Consider the following 16,115-nt stretch of genomic DNA (forward strand, 5'->3'; position numbering starts at 1 on the left):
GATATAGAGGGGGGGAGAAAGATAGACACTTGCAGACCTGCTTCACTGTTTGTGAAGTGACTCCGCCCCTTCCCCTGCAGATGTGCAGCCACAGGTTCAAGCTGAGATCCTTATGCCTTGAGCTTCATGCCATGTGCACTGTGCTACAGCCCCCTTTCTATTTCCCCTCCCTTCTCAATTTCTATCTCTATTCAATATCAATAAATAAATAAACAAATAAATAAATAAATTTAAATAAAGAGAGAAAGAAAGGCAACCAGTAGTAAAGGTAAGGACTCAACTATAAGACATAAAGGAGATTTTTGTTACAACTAAAAAGCAGTTTTAAGTCACATTGGTGGCTTCCAGGGTAAGAAGCAAACAGATTCCTTGTCCATTCTTGTCACAGTGAAGGTAAATGGATAGTTTTCAGGGCAAACAAATGATTTATAGTCTTTAAAATTGGAAATAACTTTTTGGATATAAAAGATCAGATATCTCCAATAGCTGTCAATAATTGAAGAAGGTTTTGCTGGCATCACTTTCTTGACTCTCTGCCTTTTCTATCTCAAAAGAAAGAAAGAAATAACTAAAGAAAAGAAAGATAGCAAAAAAGTAAAAGGAAATAAGAAAGGAATGAAGGAAGAAGGAACAGAAAAAAGAAGAAAGGAAGGAAAAGGAAGGAAGGAAGAGAGGGGAAGGAAGGAAGGAGGGGAAAAAAGGAAGGGGAGAGGATGAGGAAAGAAGGAAGGGGAAAAGGAAGGGCAAGTGGAAGGAGAAATTATTTCAGGCATGTCTGAAATTTGAAATCAACATTTTGGAGAAACATTTGCCTGAAGCTCAATGACAGCACTGTGAGACTAGCTCCCAGGCACATACCTGGCTCACATATGTCCATGCTGATGACTGAAAGGATGCCAGATGGTCTGGCAGGAAAGTGGCATTCTGAGATGGGGATTAAGGAGCTGAATTAGTTGCTGCCCACTTGGAGGAGCACAGCTTTCCACATGGAGGTGAACAGTTGAAAAAGGATTGATTTTTAAAGGGGCTTTAATCTCTATGGACTGAAAATATTTTTTTGTTTGCTTTCAAAACCTGTATTGGCTAGACTGGCCATGCCCACCCAGAGGATGGCCTTGAGCACTGTCTGTCTCAATCTTCTGTGGCCATTCTGTCCAGATTCATCAGTAAATGTGTGTCAGACAAAGGAGGTCACATGCCATCTGGGGACCAGGACTTGGTGCCATGGAACTCTGATTCATGTAGCTAGGGGAGGCTCTGCCTGAGATCATCTTTGGAAGAGATAGACTCTCTCTTCTCCTCTCAGACACATGAGTGTGAGAGGCAGCATCTCATTTTGAGTCCATGGGCTGAAAACCATATTCCTTACAAGGAGTCTCGGTGGAATAATTCCAGGAGTCTCATGCAAAGTTAGCTTTATGACAAAGGCAGGCTGAGTCATTTGATTCCTGCTAGAGAATTGATAGACTCTGGGAGAGACCCCCCCCCAAAAAAAATTCTAACTCTGCTTAAGAGTTGCATTGTAGATGAAAGAAAAGGCCTGTCTTTTCTGTTCCAAATGACAGAGGGGACACTATGCAAATTCAATTACCTTAAAATGAGGGTATCCAGGTATATGCACATTATACTAGGGGTTTTAATGTGTTCTCACTCTATGCCATCTGCCATAGGCATCTCATTTTCCCAGTGAAAAATTCTCTAACATCAGTCTCATTTATAAAGATAATGACCCACCATTGTTACTGCCTTTCTTATTCAACAATTATTTTTCTTTTTCCCCCCAAATAACACTACCTCTTCTTTAAATATGCTATATGAAATTTTAACCTTTTATTTTACTTTTTATAGAGAGAAACAGAGGAAAAGGTAGAGAAGAACAGGCGAGAGAGACACCTTCAGCACTGTTTCATAGCTAATGAACTCCCCAACCCCAACACACAGAAGGGGAGTGGGAGCTAGAACCAGGATATTTGCCACTGGTGACATATGCACTCAACTAGGTGCATCACTGACTCTCCCCTCTCACCTATTTATTCTTCTCTCTTGCGAGATTTTACCCTTCATGACGCAAGAATTTTGGTCTGTGCTGTTTGCTTCTCTATCCTGGTCTTAGAATCATGACAAGCAACAACTCAAGAAAGAAACAGCTTCTAGTGAACATACCAGATACTGTCTTCTCATTCAAATACTCTTGTTATATTGATTGATACCATGTAAAATGTTGTTCACTTATTCAAGTGGGCATTAGGTATTTTGTCCCAGACTTAGTTTTATAGAAACTAAGTTTTATAGAAAGAAGAGTATGAGGAAGTAAATACCAGAGCAGTACATGCTATTAGGAAATTATTAGATTGTTCCTAGTTCCTTTTTTGATATGAACTTGGAGTAGTTGAGATCAGTCATTCTGTAGGCTACTGAATCCCTCTTTTTAAAAAAAATTTTTTTTTATTATCTTTAATTATTGGTCAGAGACAGCCAGAAATCCAGAGGTTAGGGGGAGAAAGAGAGGGAGGGTGAAATAAAGACACCTGCAGCATTGTCTCACCACCTGCAAAGCTCTCCCCCTGCAGGTGCAGACCAGAAGCTCGAACCCAGGTCATTGTGCATTAAAATATGTGAGCTCAACCATGTTGGCCACCACCCAGCCCCTAGACTACTGCATCTCCATCTCCCTATCTCTACTCTTAAATTCAACACCAATATTGCTGACCTAACATAACCAAAAGTCTCATGATTGGCCCAGAGTTCACTCCTTTTCTACTCTTGACACTGGTTCTTAAATAAACCTTATAACCTCACCTCTGTGGCCACACCACATTATTCTATGCCATGCTGTCACATTCTGTCAGCAACTTCTCTCCTCCACATTTCACCTAAAGTACACTCTGCTAAAATAAGAGCCCTTGGTGAGTCCAACACAAAGACACTTGGTCTGAAATTTGGCAGGTTGTTGAATTTATCTATACTTTTTCACACTATAAAGTCTGAGGTCTACCCTGTGAGTTATTCTCCATCCCCCTTTCACAATGCAAAGTCAGTTTGGATGAAGATAGTTTCCTTGAGTAGCCAGGAAGGGTAAAGTTGATTCATTTAGTTATATTGCATTGAATTTACTGATCAATTCCAAAATTGCTACCAATATGTGACACAACTGTACTCATGGTTGAAAATTCAGAAAGAGATGGAGACAACCACAGACACTATTACTACTTTCTGTGGGACTTTCTGCCATCCTTCATTTGTGACCTCAGTTCTACACCAGCCTCTCAGGGCTTGTCTTTGTTTGACTTCACCCTTTTTTGTTTGTTTGTTTCTTTATATTCTACATATGAATGAAGTGATCTAGAGTGCATTCTTGATTACAATATTTGTGGTTTATTCTTTGGGATCAATGAATTTCTCATCACCCTTTTTGTTTAATCAGCTGATATGACCATGAAACCCTTCATCTGCCTTTTTTTTGTAAGGTTTATCACCAATTGTACAGTTATATATTGGGTTGTCAGAAAACATCAGAACTTGGTTTTCTGTGTTTTCCTATTCAAAAATGTGTTACAACTTTTCTGAAAAACCCAACAGAGGTGAAATTAAACATCTAAAACATGTACAGCTATATAAAGCAATTTTGCCTAAATAAAAAAAATTAATGACTCACTTAAGGTTACACAGGTAGCACTGATTACAGCCTGAGTTTGAACACAGGGTGGGACAGAATTGTGTTATGCACCTTATTAAACTCACAGGGTATTAAGCCCCATCCACCTGAGGGTTGGGGGATGGGACTTCATAAGTGATGAAGCAGGTCTAGCAGTATCTATCTTTCTGTCTTGTCACCCTCTCTTTTTAACAAAATATTGTTTGTTCTTATTTTTTATAATTTTCTGTACTTATTTATTGGATAGAGACAGCCAGAAGTTGAGAGGGAAGGTGACAGAGGAGAGAGACATCTGCAACCCTGCTTCACCACTTGCAATGCTTTCCCCCTACAGGTCCAATTTAGGTCCTAGCACATTGTTAAGACATGCAGTCAGCCTATTGCACCACCATCCAGCTCCCTCCCTCCTCTCTACATCCCCCTCCTCTCTTCTCCCAGTTTTTCTCTCTCCTATCTAATAAAATGAAACAAATGGCCATCAGGAGCAGATTATTCATGGTGCAGGCAAAAACCAGGTCATCTAAGCAACAGTAAACACAGGGACATTCATTCCTCATTTGGTAATCCTAGGAGTCTGCATTGAGCACTGGCACCTATAATTTGTACTAGGTGAACAATTCAGCAAAATTGGGATCAGGGAGGTCATCTCAGGAGGTTGGTAGCAACTGCAGGAGAGAGCCATACTTCCATGGGAGGGATCAAAGTAAGGGTGTGTTTCCCAATATGGGTGTCACTGAGAAGATATTTTTCTTTTTTAATTACTTTTTATCTTTATGTAGTAACTAAAAATATAAGCCTCTAGTGCAGCATTGGCTTGGGGTTTAAACAAATGGGAAGTCTATTACATCACAAGTTATATAGGGACAGTAAAATAGGCAAAGAGGCAAATATCAGCTAGTCATGAGTATAAGATGAGTCACCAGAGTTTGGCTATACTTGTTCAAGTCCCCAGGGGAGATAGCATGTTGAGTCCAGTCCAGGGAGAAGGAAAGCACACAGGAACAGCTATCTGGGACTGAGTTCACAGGAACTGAAAGACGGTTTCTGGAATGACCGGGCTCTTGTACATTTCAACATAATGTCCTTTTTAATTTTTTAAATTCATTTTAATTTTTTTATTTTTAATATTTATTTATTTATTCCCCTTTGCTGCCCTTATTGTTTTATTGTTGTAGCTGTTATTGATGTAATTGTTGCTGGATAGGACAGAGAGAAATGGAGAAAGGAGTGGAAGACAGAGGGGGAGAGAAAGATAGACACCTGCAGACATGCTTCACCACTTGTGAAGTGACCCCCCTACAGGTGGGGAGACAGGGCTTAAAACGTTTTCCTTACTCAGGTCCTTACACTTTGTGTGCTTAACCAGCTGAGCTCCCACCCAACTCCCCACTATTTATTTTTATTTTTTTAAATTTATTTTTATTTATTTTTTTTATAAATTTTTTATTTAAGAAAGGATTAGTGAACAAAAGCATAAGGTAGGAGGAGTACAACTCCACACAATTCCCAACACCCAATCCCCATAACCCACCCCCTCCCATGGTAGCTTTCCCATTCTCTATCCCTCTGGGAGCATGGACCCAGGGTCGTTGAAGGTTGCAGAAGGTAGAAGGTCTGGCTTCTGTAATTGCTTCCCCGCTGAACATGGGCGTTGACTGGTCGGTCCATACCCCCAGTCTGCCTCTCTCTTTCCCTAGTAGGGTGTGACTCTGGGGAAGCTGAGCTCCAGGACACTTTGGTGGGGTCTTCAATCCAGGGAAGCCTAGCCAGCATCCTGGTGGCATCTGGAACCTGGTGATTGAAAAGAGAGTTAACATATGAAGCCAAACAATTTGTTGAGCAATCATGGATCCCAAGCTTGGAATAGTGGAGAGGAAGTGTTAGGGAGGTACTCACTGCAAACTCTAGTGTAGTCCTGCTTTCAGGTATATATTTTGCAGTAGTTTATGGATACGTGTGCACATAAGCTCTCTCTCACAGAAACTGGTGTATATCTAGGTTATGGGACTTTGTTAGAAAGTGAACTACCTGAGATGAAATTAGAGTGTACTATTAAAGGAAAGGTCTCACCCGAGTAATGAAGCTGAAGGGTTGTCATTCCACACGTGAAGTCTCTGGATACATTCTGAGGTGAAGCATGTTGAGGTAGCAATTGTTGCTTTGGTTAGGTTGTGATCGGCAGATGCAATGTTATTTGGTTTGGATTGGGAGATGCATACGGGAAAGTGGGCCCTATCCAAGGGTTCCAGGACTGGGGGAAGTAGGGGCTCTATAGTGAAGATGTGAGGTTCCTGCTGTCTTAGGGTTCAAAAAGACAATCAATAGTTAATATTATCATCACATTATTTGTTAATTGGGTTAACTTTGAAAAGTCCCTTTGTTATGGTTTGCTGGACAGTACCCAGTATCTTGTATATAGCTGTGCTATTGGATGCTTCTAATCTACTTGGTCTAGGCTTTTGAGAGAGTCCGCATATCAAATACATAGCCTATATATTAAAAAGATTCAGTTTGTCTTTTGAGAAACTTTGAGACATACAATTGATTTCCCCGTCTCATATTAATAAGCTACTGATTTATATGTCTACATTTTGCTAGGAGTGTACATAAACACCATTCCCACCACCAAAGGACTGTGACCCATCCCTCCCGCCCACTCCCACCCCCCACTGGCCCAGGAAGCTACATGCCTACCCCTCACCACTGGGTTTTTACTTTGGTGCCCTACTTACAATTTGATCAGGTCCTGCTTTTAGTTTCCCTTTCAGATCTTCTTAGTCAGCTTCTGTTGATGAGTGGGATCATCCCATACTCATCTTTATCTTTCTGACTTAATTCAATTAACATAATTCCTTCTAGCTCTGTACAAGATGGGTCAGAGAAGGTGGGTTCATTGTTCTTGATAGCTGCATAGTATTCCATTGTGTATATATACCACAGCTTTCTCAGCCACTCATCTGGTGTTGGGCACCTGGGTTGCTTCCAGGTTTTAGCTATTATGAATTGTGCTGCTATGAACATAGGAGTACAGACCTCTTTTTGGTTGGGTGTTATGGAGTCCTTGGGGTATAACCCAGGAGAGGAATTATTGGGTCATATGGAATGTCCATGTCTAGCCTTCTGAGAGTTTTACAGACTGTTCTCCACAGAGGCTGTACCAATTTACATTCCCACCAGCAATGTAAAAGGGTTCCTCTGTCCCCACATCCTCTCCAGCATTTGTTGCTGCTGTCCTTTTTGATGTATGCCATTCTTACAGGAGTGAGGTGGTATCTTAGTGTTGTCTTGATTTGCATTTCTCTGATAATCAGTGACCTAGAGCAGTTTTTCATATGTTTGTTAGCCTTTTGGATCTCCTCTGTGGTGAATGTTTTGTTCATTTCCTCTGCCCATTTTTGGGTGGGGTCATTTGCTTTTATGCGGCTAAGTATGCTGAGCTCTTTATATATTTTGGTGATTAGTTTCTTGTCTGATGTCTGGCATGTGAAGATCTTCTCCCATTCTGTGAGGGGTCTCTCTGTTTGTTTAATAGTTTCTTTGGATGTGCAGAAGCTTTTCAATTTGATGTAGTCCCATTGGTTTGTTTCTGCTTTGGTCTTCCTTGCAATTGGGTTTGATTCATCAAAGATGTTCTTGAGGTGTATGTGGGAAAGTGTTTTACCAATGTTTTCCTCTAAGTATTTGATTGTTTCTGGTCTGACATCTAGGTCTTTGATCCATTTGGAGTTGATTTTTGTTTCTGGTGAGATAAAGTGGTTCAATTTCATTCTTCTGCATGTTTCAACCCAGTTTTCCCAGCACCATTTATTGAAGAGAGCCTCCGTTTTTCCATTTAATCCTTTGGGCCCCCTTATCAAAGATTAGATGCCCATAGGTGTTGGGATTTACTTCTGGGCTTTCAATTCTGTTCCACTGGTCTGTATGCCTATTTTTGTTCCAGTACCATGCTGTTTTGATGATGATGGCTTTATAATATAGTTTAAGGTCTGGGAGTGTGATGCCTCCATTTCTGTTTCTTTTCCTTAAGATGGTTTTGGCAATTCTAGGTGTTTTCAGGTTCCAGATAAATGATTGTAATATTTGTTCTATTCTCTTAAAGAAGCCTGGTGGAACTTTGATGGGTATTGCATTAAATTTGTATATGGCTCTGGTGAGAATATTCATTTTGATGATATTTATTCTTCCAATCCATGAGCATGGGATATCTTTCCATTTCTTGGTATCAGTTTCTATCTCCTTGAGTAGCGACTCATAGTTTTCAGTATACAAGTCTTTCACTTTGGTCAACTTTATTCCTAGGTATTTGATTGATTTTGCTGAAACAGTAAATGGGAGTGATTTCTGGATGTCTTCTTCTTCAGATTTAGTGTTTGCATAAAGAAATGCCACTGATTTTTGTACATTGATTTTGTACCCTGATACCTTGCTATATTGCCTAACAACTTCCAGTAATTTTCTACTGGATTCTTTAGGTCTTTCTATGTATACTATCATATCATCTGCAAATAGTGAGAGCTTGACTTCTTCCCTTCCAATCTGTATCCCTTTGATTTCTTTCTCTTGCCTGATTGCTATGGCAAGAACTTCCAATACTATGTTGAAGAGTAACGGTGACAGTGGACAGCCCTGTCTAGTCCCCGATCTGAGGGGGAATGCTTTCAGCTTCTGTCCATTGAGTATGATGTTGGCTGTAGGTTTGCTATATATAGATTCCACTATCTTGAGGAATTTCCCATCTATTCCCATTTTTTGTAGAGTTTTGAGCATGAATGGGTGTTGGATTTTGTCAAAGGCTTTCTCTGCATCTATTGAGATAATCATGTGGTTTTTGGCTTTGCTTTTATTGATGTGATGAATGACATTGATTGATTTACGGATGTTGAACCAGCCTTGCATTTCTGGGATGAATCCCACTTGGTCATGATGAACAATCTTTTTGATGTGTTGCTGTATCCGGTTGGCCAAGATCTTGTTTAATATTTTGGCATCTATGTTCATCAGAGATATTGGTCTGTAGTTTTCCTTTTTTGTTCTGTCCCTATCAGCTTTTGGTATCAGGGTGATGTTGGCTTCATAAAAGGTGGAAGGGAGTATTCCTGTTTCTTCAATCTTATGGAATAGCTTAAGAAGTATGGGTATTAACTGTTTCCTGAGAGTTTTGTAGAATTCATTTGTGAAGCCATCTGGTCCAGGACTTTTGTTGTTGGGGAGATTCTTAATAACGGTTTCAATTTCTTTGTCTGTGATTGGTGCATTTAGATTTTGTAGTTCTGCTTGGTTCAGTTTTGGAGGTGCATAGGTTTCTAGGAATTGTTCCATTTCTTCCAGATTCTCTAGCTTGGTGGCATATAGTTCTTTATAGAAGTTTCGCAGAATTCTCTGGATTTCTGTGGTGTCAGTTGTGATATCTCCTGCATCGTTTACAATTCTATTAATTTGAGTCTTCTCTCTTTTTTGTTTGGTGAGTCTGGATAGGGGTTTGTCAATTTTGTTTAATCTTTCAAAGAACCAACATTTGGCTTCATTGATCTTTTGTATGGTTCTTTTATTTTCCATGTTGTTTATTTCTGCTCTAAATTTAGTGATTTCTGTCCTTCTGGTTGCTTTAGGGTTCCTTTGTTCCTCTTCCTCTTAGTCCTTGAGGTGTGTAGTAAGGTCGTTCATTTGGGCTTCTTCTTGGTGTTTAATATGTGATTGTATGGCTATAAGTTTCCCTCTCAGTACTGCTTTCGTTGTATCCCAAATATTTTGATAGGTTGTGTCTTCATTTTCATTAGTTTCCAGGAACATTTGAATTTCCTGTTTGAGTGAGTCTCTGACCCAGTGGTTCTTAAGGAGCATGTTGTTTAGTTTCCAAATTCTATGTCTTTTAATAATTTTCCTTTTGTTGTTAAAAGTTAGTTTTACTCCACTGTGGTCTGAGAAGACACTTGGGATGATTTCAATGCTCTTTAATTTATTGATGCTGTATTGTGGCCTAACATGTGGTCTATCCTTGAGTATGTGTTGTGTGGATTTGAAAAGAAGGTGTATTCCAGTTTTTTGGGGTGGAGGAGTCTGAAAATGTCCAAGAGGTCTAGTCTGTCAATCTCTTCATTCAATTCTCTTGTATCTTTATTGGTTCTCTGCTTTGTTGATCTGTCTAAGTGTGAGAGTGGGGTATTGCAGTCTCCCACTATTATTGTATTACTATTGATGTATTTTTGAAATTCTTTCAATAGGTGTTTAATGTATTTAGATGGGCCCTCGTTGGGTGCATAGATGTTAATAATTGTCAATTCTTCTTGGCTGATTGATCCTCTAATCATTATGTAATGTCCTTGCCTATCTTTTATTACTTTATTTAATTTAAAATCTATCGTGTCTGAGATGAGAATGGCTGTTCCTGCCCTTTTTTGTGGACCGTTAGCCTGTATGATAGTTTTCCATCCTTTCTCTTTAAGTCTGTGTTTATCTTGTTGTGACAGATGGGATTCTTGCAAGCAGCATATGGTTGGGTTATGTTTTCTGATCCATCCCCCCACCCTGTGCCTTTTGATGGGTGAGTTTAAGCCATTGACATTTATTGATATTATGGATTTAATGTATTGTAGTGCCATTGTTCTAAAGAACAATTTGTTTACTCTGATATATTACAAGTATTATAGTGATGTTCTTGTTTATAAGAGGTCTTTTAGTACCTCTTTCAGGGCCGGCTTGGTGATAGTTACCTCCTTTAACTGTTGTTTCTCTAAGAAGGTTTTGATCCCTCCATCTAACTTGAATGAAAGTCTAGCAGGATATATTATCCTTGGTTGAAACCCTTTTTCATTCAGGGCTCGATAGATATCTTGCCACTCCCTTCTGGCTTTTAGAGTTTGAGTTGAGAAATCTGCAGAAAGTCTTATGGGTTTTCCCCTGTATGTGACTTTTTGTTTCTCTCTTGCAGCCTTTAGGATCCTTTATCCTTACTTCTTCTCATTGTGACTATGATGTGTCTTGGTGTTTTCAAGTCTGGGTTGATTCTGTTTGGTACTCTCTGGGCCTCTTGCACCTTGATATCCTTTCTGTTATTCAGGTCTGGGAAGTTTTCTTGTATTATTTCCTCTAGAATGTTTGCTTCCCCTTCCTCTCTTTCTTCCTCTGGCAGGCCAGTTATACGAATGTTACTTCTTTTGAGATCATCCCATATGTCTCTGTTATTGTTTTCAGTGTCTCTCAATCTCTTTTTAAGCTCTTTCACCTCTTTCTTAGTTTTCTCTAACTCATCCTCTGTCTGACTAATTCTGTTTTCTGCTTCTGTTAGTCTGCTTTCCCTTGCCTCAGCTTCTTTCTTCATTACAGCTATTTCAGCTTTCAGTTCTCTAATTGCCTCAAGATAATCAGTATTTTCCTTGGGGGTCTCAACTGTTGTTTCCCTAATACTACCATTCCTTTCCTCCAATGTTGTTTTCATTTCTGTGATTAATAAGTTTATTATTGCTTGCATACTTTTCTTATCTATGGTTACTTCTGACTGATTTGTGGTTTCTTCTGGGCTCTTGTCTTCATTCATTGGGGTAGCAGTTTTATTTGTTTTTAATTTACCCATTTTTTTTATTTATGTGTTTCTCTCATTTTTTTTTTTAATGCTCTGTTGTTCCTCAGTTGTTATGTTTTGAGCACAAGTAACACTGTACTAAATACCTTTATGACAATTGCACTCACCAACCTCTGGAATTACAGTAGCAACTGAAGTAAGTATTGAAGGAGTTTAATCGTTACCAGTTAGCCAAAAAATTTCTCCAGTCCATGAAAAAATAGTAACCAAATCCCAGTGGATAAAGAGAAAAGAAAGAGAGGATTGCAAGAATAGACAGTTATGCAAATCTACTATCCAGTGTATATTCTAGGGGTAACAAGAGTGTAAAGGGAACTAGAGCAGAGATACACACATAGAGAGTCCACTCTGGGTCAGATTTCTTCCCCAAAGTAATTCACAAATTCAGAAAGGCAAAGAAGAAACAAGTGTATGACAAGATAAAAAAAATTAAAAAAAGAGATAGAGAGAGATAAGAGAGAGAAAAGGGAGAAGATAAGAAGAAGGGTTGTAATTAAAGAGCAGTGCGAGGAACTTCCCAAATGTGTATCAGTGAGTTTAAAAAAAAAAAAAATAACCCTGTTTGGTGGTATTGGGTATCCTGCTAGTAGTTGATCCCAGGCACTGCTTATGGGGGGGGGGGGGGCGGCGGGAAGGATGTATGCTTGAAAATTAAAAGGAAGAAAAAAGAATTTTTTTCCCCTATTCTAATTCTTAACCCAAATTAAGTTATAGACACCTCCTTGGTATCACCGCTATGGCCCTTTATTGGCTGGCCTGCTAAAGGCAGAAAATCCTATTGTTTACACGAGATGTGTCCGGAGCTCCAAGGCTAGCCGCTTCTCAGTCCGCCATCTTCAGGGAAACACCCCCCTCCAGACTTTTTTAAAGGATTTCTCAAAAATGAAAACTAGCTCCAAATCCTTTGATTCAATGAGAGCTATACTCAAGAAGTCTTTGGAACCGCTCTCAGGGTCGCGGTGGACCCTGGAGACTCCCAAGAGAAAGCCCCCAAGCTAAAGTGCTCTCTCTGGGTCCTCTGCCCGCCGTGCTCTGCAACTGGCGGAGGAGCCGCCTTCCTGGTTGGGCGGAGGACAATGCCCGGCGCACTCGCCTTGCCCGGCACCCTGGGAATTCTGGAACCCCGCTAGTCCGTGTCACCTTTACTCTAAATCTTAACCCAAATTAAATTGTACTCACTTTTTGGTGTCACCCCTTATTAACTGGCCTCCTAAAGGCAGAAAATCCTACCGTTGCCAACGATGCGATCAGAGCGCTCGCTGTTAGCGACTTCTCAATCCGCCATCTTCCTCTCCCTCTGTCCCACTATTTATTTTTTAAAGAAAGTATTTTTCTAATGTTTATTAAGTCTATGTATGGTTACAAGTAAGAAAAACGTGTGAAAAACAGTTCCCACTTAGTTGGAGAGCTTGTGTTGTCCTCCAGGCACAGAACTTTCTTTAAAGGAAAGCTATTTGAGTTGCCCTTATAAGAGACAATATGAGACAAGTTCACACATGCTATTTTTGTTTATATAATTGTCAGATTCATTTGGGAAATATGCAAATTAATTCAGACTCTTTCAAAGTACAACTGTATTGAGATGAGTATCCCTGTATAATCCAAGAGGGCTTATTCCAGGAAATATTAATGTTAAATATTAATATTATTAATATTAAATATTAATTGATATAGATTGTGCTGCGTCCTGCATGAATAAAGAGATACTGCCTACAGCTCAACCATGAGTCCCTGGTCGTCTGTTACCCGCCCATGAAGCCAGCCGAGCGAAAACAACATATCCCGGCGAAAACAACATCCAACAACAGATGAGTGGCTGAGCAAGTCGTGGTCTATATACGCAATGGAATACTACCCAGTTTAAGAATGAGGAATCCACCTTTACCTCACTTTGGATGGAGCATGGGAAAATAAATAAAAGAAGGAGATAAGTACTTTGGGGAGGGGCATGATAGGCTTTCAGGCCCTAGTGCATTATGGTGGAGGAGGTCCTAGGCTGTGGTGAAATTTTCTGCAGAAAATCAAGAGATTTTATATATGTATCAACAATTGTATTTACTATAAATCATTATTACCACATATATACATTTAAAGGGAAAAAAGAGGTGGCATATTTGGTAGAAGCAGTGCTGCAGGTCTTTCTCTCTCTCTAGCTACCCTTTTTCAATAAAATTTTGTCTCTGTATATAAAATCAATAAAAAATTAGTTTAAAATAAAAAAGGCTTAAATCATGTTTCCATGTGATGCATACAGATAAATAAGTTATTTGTAAAGAAAAATATATGAAAGATCATAATGTCAGGTGAACCCAAAGAGTGCATATACTGTTGTGTAGGATTGACTGGTATAACAAAAAAAATATCTCATTTGCTGAAGGAAATATATTTTTATATAGTTTCCTCTTGTTTTCACAGTGCATTCCCCCCATGATATAAAAGTCACATTTTAAAAAGCCACTTCAGTCCTCTTTCACATGAGTCCTTGTCTCAAGTGACTATAGCTCCTGGTTCACAGGAGCACCAGCATAAGCCAGAAAACCGTGGACAGCTTAATTTCAAGCAGGCACACATTGTGCTCATTGAAATATGATGAGTTACAGGAAGCTTCCTATCATGACAACATTTGTCTCAGTGGTGCCAGATGCAAAGGACCCAGGAAACAAAATCATCTACACGGTCTCTGTCTCTAGATATGGAACTTCTTTGAGCAAAATACCTGCAATGGGCATCAAAAGTGCCAAACTGATTTTTTCACCATTTTCAGCTGATCTTAGATGGACCTTGAAAAAATCATGTTGAGTAAAATAAGTCAGAAACAGAAGGATGAATATGGGATGATCTCACTCTCAGGCTGAAGTTGAAAAACAAGATTAGAAAAGAAAACACAAGTCGAACCTGAAATGGAATTGGAGTATTACACCAAAGTAAAAGACTCTGGGGTGGGTGGGTGGGTGGGGAGAATACAGGTCCATGAACGATGATGAATGACATAGTGGGGGTTGTATTGTTAAATGGGAATCTGGGGAATGTTATGCATGTACAAAATATTGTATTTACTGTTGAATGTAAAGCATTAATTCCCCAATAAAGAAATAAATTATTAAAAAAAAAAGAGCCAAACTACTATGTCCAGATAAAATTCTTAATTATGCCCATAAAGTTGAATGAAATGTGTCTAAAAAACTAAAGAGAAAAAGAAAGGTGTAAAAGGGAGTCAGGCAGTAGCACAGCTGGTTAAGGGCAGGTGGCGCAAAAGTGCAAGGACTGGTGTAAGGATCTTGGTTGGAGCACCTGGCTCCCCACCTGCAGGGCATTCGCTTCACAAGTTGTGAAACAGGTCTGCAGGTGTCTGTCTTTCTCTCCCCCACTCTGTTTCCCCTCCTCTCTCCATTTCTCTCTGTCCTATCAAACAACAATGACATCAATAACAACAACAATAAAAAGAGCAATAAAAAGGGAATAAATAAATAAATATTTAAAAAGTAAAGAAAGAAAGGTGTAAAAGATCAAATAGACCCAGTCCGTCTTCATGTAGGGAGCTCCTGGTCTAGTGAGCTGTTGAAAACCAGCTTTCAAAAAGTTTCTTGGGCTGATGTGGGAGGCATTAGGCATGGAAAATGGCAGTATACTGGCTCAGCTTCAAGCATCTCAGCTCACATTACTTCTCTCAATATTTTTGCCATTAGTTGTACAGTATGCCAAAATATTTTCATACACACAGTTGTTTTTTATTTTGCACTACTCCATACATCCTATTCTATTTTATTATTGTACAGTATAGAGTACATGACTAAGTATTCGCATGTTAGAAAATACTATATATGATGCACAACATTAAACTATCGAAAGCTGGTTAACAAACTCACCAAAAGAAAGTTCATTAAGTAGGGCACCAAAGTAAAAACCCTGTGGTGAGGGGTAGACATGTAGCTTCCTGGGCCAGTGGGGGGTGGGAGTGGGTGGGAGGGATGGGTCACAGTCTTTTGGTGGTGGGAATGGTGTTTATGTACACTCCTAGCAAAATGTAGACATATAAATAAGTAGTTAATTAATATGAGAGGGGGAAAATCAATTGTATGTCTCAAAGTTTTTCAAAACACAAACTGAATCTTTTTAATATATAGGCTGTGTATTTGATATGCAGACTCTCGCAAAAGCCTAGACCAAGTAGATTAGAAGCATCCAATAGCACAGCTATATACAAGATACTGGATACTGTACAACAAACCATAACAAAAGGACTTTTCAAAGTTAACCCAATTAACAAATAATGTGACGACAACATTAACTATCGATTGTCTTTTTGAACCCTAAGACAGCAGGAACCTCACATCTCCACTATAGAGCCCCTACTTCCCCCAGTCCTGGAACCCTTGGATAGGGCCCACTTTCCTGTATGCCTCTCCCAATCCATACCAAATAATACTGCATCCGCCGATCACAACCTAACCAACGCAACGATTGCCACCTCAACATGCTTCACCTCAGATTGTGTCCAGAGACTTCACGTGTAGAATGACAACCCTTCAGCTTCATTACTTGGGTGAGACCTTTCCTTTAATAGTACACTCTAATTTAATCTCAGGTAGTTCACTTTCTAACAAAGTCCCATAACCTAGATATACACCAGTTTCTGTGAGAGAGAGCTTATGTTCATACGTATCCATAAAGTACTGCAAAATATATACCTGAAAGCAGAAGTACACTAGAGTTTGCAGTGAGTACCCCCCTAACACTTCCTCTCCACTATTCCAAGCTTTGGGTCCATGATTGCTCAACAATTTGTTTGAAAAAATTGCTTCGTATATTAACTCTCTTTTCAATCACCAGGTTCCAGATGCCATTAGGATGCTGGCCAGGCTTCCCTGGATTGAAGACCCC

This window comes from Erinaceus europaeus, chromosome 3, assembly GCF_950295315.1.
Source record: "Erinaceus europaeus chromosome 3, mEriEur2.1, whole genome shotgun sequence".
NCBI classification, from domain to species: Eukaryota; Metazoa; Chordata; class Mammalia; order Eulipotyphla; family Erinaceidae; genus Erinaceus; species Erinaceus europaeus.